Raw genomic sequence first — 5853 nt, forward strand, 5'->3', positions numbered from 1 at the left:
TATCCTCCAATAAGATTTTGTGCATGCATCTAGCTGGGCTTATGCCCTTAAGGTCACCTATGGACCACCCAAGAGCTGTCTTGTGTGTCCTTAGCACTTGAATAAGTGCTTCCTCTTCCTGTGGATTTAAAGCAGAGCTTATGATCACTGGAAAAGTGTCACCTTCTCCCAGAAATGCATATTTCAGGGATGATGGTAATGGTTTGAGCTCGGGTTTAGGAGGTTTTTCCTCTTCCAGAGGAAATTTTAGAGGCTCTTTCATTTCCTCTGAATCCTCCAAATCAGGCTGAACATCTTTAAAGATGTCTTCCAACTCTGATTCGAGACTCTCAGCCATGTTGATCTCTTCTACCAAAGAGTCAATAAGATCAACTTTCATGCAGTCTTTTGATATGTCTGGATGATGTATGGCTTTGACAGCATTCAACTTAAACTCATCCTCATTGACTCTCAGGGTTATTTCCCCCTGTTGGACATCAATGAGAGTTTGTCCAGTTGCTAGGAAGGGTCTTCCTAGAATGAGAGTAGCACTCTTGTGCTCCTCCATTTCTAGCACTACAAAGTCAGTGGGAAAGGCGAATGGCCCAACTCTGACAATCATGTCTTCAATCACGCCTGATGGGTATTTAATGGAGCCATCAGCAAGTTGGAGACATATCCGGGTTGGTTTAACTTCCTCAGTTAAACCAAGCTTTCTGATAGTAGATGCAGGTATTAGGTTGATGCTTGCCCCAAGATCACATAAAGCTGTCTTGGTGCAATTACCTTCTAATGTGCATAGTATCAGAAAACTCCCAGGGTCTTTAAGCTTTTCAGGAAAGCTTTTCAGAATGACTGCACTGCATTCTTCAGTGAGAAGAACTCTTTCAGTTTCTCTCCAATCCTTCTTATGACTCAAGATCTCTTTCATGAACTTGGCATAAGAAGGTATTTGCTCAAGTGCCTCTGCAAATGGAATCTTTATTTCAAGAGTCCTGAGATAATCTGCAAAGCGAACAATCCTGCTCCTCTTGGCGGAGTTTTTGAGGATAAGGTATCTTGGCTTTATATTCCTCAACCTTAGTTGCTGTATGTTTATTTCCTACAGAAGTGGTTGAAGAAGCCTTTTTACACGGGTTGTTATCAGCACTTATGTGTGTCTGATCCCTCACTGGCAATTGAGTGCCAGAGTTAGAAGCTGGAGTGACTTTAGACGCCAGCTCCTCATTTGTTCCTGGCGTTAGAACGCCAGAACTGTGCCTCTTTTGGGCGTTCAACGCCAGATCCTTGCTTGTTTCTGGCGTTGAACGCCAGTCCTGAGCATGGCTGGGCGTTCAGCGCCAGCCTTCCACCCAACTTCTGGCGTTTTAGCGCCAGAATTATTTTTCCCTGGGCTCTTACTGTCCTCAGATGGATTTTGGGTGGTTTGCTCATTTCTTGGTTTCCTGCTGCCTTGAAGTGGGGTATTTAGTGCTTTTCCACTTCTTAATTGAACTGCTTGGCATTCTTCTGTTATTTGTTTTGACAGCTGCTACTTTGTTTGCTTTAATTGTACTTCCATGTTTATATTAGCCATCCTTGTCTCTTGTAGTTTATCCTTGAATTCAGCTAACTGCTTTGTTAGAAAATCCAATTGCTAATTGAATTCAGCAGCTTGCTCTGCAGGACTGAGTTCAGCAGTTACTGTTTTAGCCTCTTCTTTCATGGCAAGGTCACTGCTTAGGTACAGATGCTGATTTCTAGCAACTGTATCAATGAGCTCTTGAGCTTCTTCAATTGTCTTTCTCATGTGGATAGATCCACTAGCTGAGTAATCTAGAGAGATCTGAGCTCTTTCTGTAAGCCCATAATAGAAGATGTCTAACTGAACCCACTCTGAAAACATTTCAGAGGGGCATTTTCGTAGAATCTCTCTGTATCTCTCCTAGGCATCATAAAGAGATTCATTATCTCCTTGTTTAAAGCCTTGGATGTCCAGCCTTAGCTGTGTCATCCGTTTTGGAGAAAAGTATTGATTCAGGAATTTTTCTGTCAGCTGTTTTCATGTCCTTATGCTAGCCTTAGGTTGGTTATTTAACCACCTCTTGGCTTGGTCTTTTACAGCAAATGGAAACAATAATAATATGTAGACATCCTGATCTACCTCCTTATCATGTACCGTGTTAGCAATTTGTAAAAACTGTGCCAGAAACTCTGTAGGTTCTTCCTGTGGAAGACCGGAATATTGGCAATTTTGCTGCACCATGATAATGAGCTGAGGATTCAACTCAAAACTACTGACTCCAATGGAGGGTATGCAGATACTGCTCCCATATGAAGCAGTAGAGGGGTTAGCATATGACCCCAGAGTCCTCCTGGACTGTTCATTTCCGCTTAGGTCCATGATGGAGAAAGGGAAATGATGTAAAATAGAAGAAAAATATTTTTATTTATTTAATTATTTATTTATTTCGAAAACAAAATAAATTAAAATAAATAAAAATGGGTGAAGATTTTCGAAAAAATGAGGAGAGAGAAAGTGGTTAGGAAGTTTTGAAAAAGATATGAATTTTTTCTTTTTTTGAAAAGGGTTTTAAAATTTGAAATTAAAAAAAATCTGAATTTTAAAATTGATTTTCGAAGAATTGCTTTAAAATAGAGGGAAAAGATATTTTTGAATTTAAAGAGGAAAGAGAAAAACAATAGAATAGCACAAGATTTAAAATTTTTTAGATCTAATGCTCATTGTTTTCAAAAATTTTGGAGGGAAAACACCAAGGAACACCAAACTTAAAAATTTTAAGATCAAGACACAAGGAAAACTCAAGAACACTTTGAAGACTCACAAGAACACAAGAATATGAAGAAAGAACACCAAACTTAAAATTTTTAGAAAACCAAACTAAGATTTTCGAAAAACAAAGAAAAATCAACAAGAAAACGCCAAACTTAAAGTTTGGCACAAGATTTATTCAAAGAAAAATAATTTTTGAAAAAAAATTTTAAAAATAGGATAGCCAATTACCAAGAACATAAGCACCACGCTCTAGCTAATTGAGCTATAAATTTAAAGTGTTTTAACAAGGTATAAATAATAAAAGACTCTAAACCAAAAAGAAAATTTTTTCCTAATCTAAGCAACAAAATAAACCGTCAGTTGTCCAAACTCAAACAATCCCCGGCAACGGCGCCAAAAACTTGGTGCACGAATTATAAATCACACTTTATACAACTCGTACCACTAACCAGCAAGTGCACTGGGTCGTCCAAGTAATACCTTACGTGAGTAAGGGTCGATCCCACAGAGATGGTTGGCTTGAAGCAAGCTATGGTTATCTTGTAACTCTCAATTAGGAAAACAATAAAACAATTCACTTATCAAATTTGATTGCAAGGAATCACAGAGCATGGAATAAATACTTGTTATGGAGTAATGGAGAATGTGTTGGAGTTTTGGAGATGCTTTATCTTCTGAATCTCTGCTTTCCTCTGTTTTCTTGTTCACGCACGCACGTCCTCCTATGGCAAGCTGTGTGTTAGTGGATCACCGTTGTCAATGGCTACCATCCATCCTTCAAGTGAAAAGGGTCCGGGTGCGCTGTCACCGCACGGCTAATCATCTGCAGGTTCTCAATCATACCGGAATAGGATTTACTATCCTTTTGCGTCTGTCACTACGCCCAGCACTCGTGAGTTTGAAGTTCATCACAGCCATTCAATCCCAGAATCCTACTCGGAAAGAGAAAGTGGAAATCAGAAATGGGGAATTCATTGGGTGTTAGGAGATATTGAGATCTCCGAATCAAAACATGTTTATCTCTTCCTCAACCAATGCGTTCATTAAATTTTGCTTGGCAATCTTATATGATTGGATCCCAATCCCTTGGCTCACCAATTCTCTCTAAAAACAAACAAATTCCCAATCCCTTGGTTTAAATGTTCATAAGAAGAGATGATGCTCGATCACTGATTATACCACACAGTTTCATGAACCACAATTTGGTAGGATTACATGTCACAATATCCATCCAAACCCCAATCCAATTCACTGTGAGAAAGCTTCTCTAGCATGAATCCTCCATTCCTTTCCCAAGGTTCCGAAGGATTCCAATTATGGGTAGTTTCTTTCCCAAGACAACTACCCAATGGAATTAGATCGAGAAGCTTTCTAACAAAATTCAAGAGAAAAGATTGAAGAAGAAGATAAACTATTATTGATTCATATTACAATAGAGCTCCCTAACCCAATGAAAGGGGTTTAGTGAGTCATAGCTCTGAATTCAATTACAAAGATATGAAAACTAGCTAAATGAAAAGGAAAAAAAGTCCCCTCCTAACTTGAATTCTATCCTATTTATACACTTTCTATATTGAGCTTCTGTTGTGTTTCTTGGGCTTTGAGGCCTCTCCCTGCTTTCCTTTTGCCTTGGGTTTATGATCCATAATCTTGATGAGGCTGTTGATCCAAATTCTGTAACATTCATTGAGCCAACTTAGTGATAATCAAATAATGACACATGACTCAATAAATTGAAATTTCAGACTCATCAATCCTTCAGGCCCAATCCCATAAACCATGATATTCAATTGGGTTTCATACCAAAGTAAGTTTAAGTTAATGTTTGTGCTCAAATACTAACTTAAACCGCAATATTTTTGGCCCAGAAACCTTTTCCAAGAGTGGCGTTTAAGTTGCAGTTTAAGCTTAAACTGCAGCTTAAACGCCAGACACTTCCAGTGATGCCTTTTGTGGTAGCACGTTTAAGCTTCAGTTTAAGGTTAAACTGAAGCTTAAACGTGAAAATGGAAGAAGGCAGCCCTGGAGGGTAACTTAGTCGAACACGTTTAAGCTTCAGTTTAAGGTTAAACTGAAGCTTAAACGTGGAGGTAGAAAAGGCAACCCTGGAGGTCGAACACGTTTAAGCTCCAGTTTAAGGTTAAACTGGAGCTTAAACGTGGAAATAGAGAAAGCCATCCTGGAGGTCGAACACGTTTAAGCTCCAGTTTAAGGTTAAACTGGAGCTTAAACATGGAAGCTGAGAAAAGTAGCCCTGGAGGTCGAACACGTTTAAGCTCCAGTTTAAGGTTAAACTGGAGCTTAAACGTGGAAGCTTAGAAAGGTAGCCCTGGAGGTGTCGAACACGTTTAAGCTCCAGTTTAAGGTTAAACTGGAGCTTAAACGTGGAAATGGAAAAAGCAACCCTGGAGGAGAAACTTGGTCGAACACGTTTAAGCTCCAGTTTAAGGTCAAACTGGAGTTTAAACGTGGAAATGGCTCCCTGGTGCTTTTCCCCTTTCTGGCGTTTAACCTCCAGTTTAAGGTTAAACTGGAGGTTAAACGTGGAACTGCCCCCCTTGGTGCCCTTCTCACTTCTGGCGTTTAACCTCCAGTTTAAGGTTAAACTGGAGGTTAAACGTGGAAATGCTTCTTTGGTGAGACTTTCATTCTGGCGTTTAACCTCCAGTTTAAGGTTAAACTGGAGGTTAAACTTCAATTCCAGCATTTCTTAGCCTTCATGATTCTGGCGTTTAAGCTCCAGTTTAGGCTTAAACTGGAACTTAAACTCCACATGTGATATTCAAGCTTCCTTTATTGATTTTGTTGCTTCCTTGCTTAGCCTCTTCTTCCCTGAAATCATCCAAACAATTGCATCAAAGTCTTGCAAAATTTCATGAGAAATCTTCCATTCATAGCATTCAAGTAATATAACTAAAAACTCATGGAATTTGCATCAAAATCATACTGTTTGGATGGTTCATTGCTTTGTTATTCATTTAACCATTCTTGGTTACTTTAAGCTCAAGAAAATGCATAAAACAACTAAAACTAATAGAAAAATGCTAGTGAAACTAGCCTAAGATGCCTTGGCATCAAAACACCAAACTTAATACTTG

The sequence above is a fragment of the Arachis ipaensis genome, chromosome B2 (genome assembly GCF_059453495.1).
Source record: "Arachis ipaensis isolate K30076 ecotype BB chromosome B2, ASM5945349v1, whole genome shotgun sequence".
Classification (NCBI taxonomy): Eukaryota; Viridiplantae; Streptophyta; class Magnoliopsida; order Fabales; family Fabaceae; genus Arachis; species Arachis ipaensis.